The following is a 773-nucleotide window of genomic DNA, read 5'->3' as shown; positions in this document are numbered from 1 at the left end:
ACTCTTTCCACTTTATCTCTAGTGTCCATTACAATTTTTAATGCTTTTATGTTCTCCAGTCTTTCAGTCTCTACCATAGAGTGCAGACAGTCAGTATATGTTAAATGGAGACATACAATTTCTCTCTTTCATAGCCTGACTTGCTTCACTCATCAACAAATCTTCCATGTTCAATCACTTTCTATCAAATTCCAGGAACTTTTTTTTTTTAATGGATGAATAGTATTCCATGGAGTATATATGCCATAATTTTTCAATCTATTCATCTGTTTGTGGACATTTGGGTTGGTTACATGTCTTAGGAATTGTGAATAATGCTGCAATGAAAATAGTTGTGCAAGCACTTTTCCAACTGAGTGCCCTCTTGTCCTTCGGGTAGATACTCAGGAGTGGAATTGATGGATCATATAGTAGTTCTATTTGAAGGTCTTTAAGGAAGATCTTCGTTTTCCACAGTGGCTGGACCAAGTTGTATTCCAAAAAACAGTGTAGGAATGTCCCCCTTTCACCATATCCTCTCCAGCACTTATCATTATTAGTTTCTTTTTTTAATCTTTGCCATTCTGACTGGGGTTAGGTGGTATCTCATTGTTATCTTGACCTGCATATCTCTTAAAATGAAGGATGCTGAACATTTTTTCTTATGCTTTTTGGCTGTTCACATGTCTTCCTTAGCGAGTTGTTTATTCAGCTCATTTTCCCATCTTTTAATTGGATTACTAATTTTCTTCCAGATAAGTTGCTTGAGTTCCCTGTGTATTCTGATTATCAGT

The sequence above is a fragment of the Tupaia chinensis genome, unplaced genomic scaffold (genome assembly GCF_000334495.1).
Source record: "Tupaia chinensis unplaced genomic scaffold, TupChi_1.0 Scaffold144230_1, whole genome shotgun sequence".
Classification (NCBI taxonomy): Eukaryota; Metazoa; Chordata; class Mammalia; order Scandentia; family Tupaiidae; genus Tupaia; species Tupaia belangeri.
The sequence above is the reverse complement of the archived record's forward strand: the minus strand, read 5'-3'. Positions refer to the sequence as shown.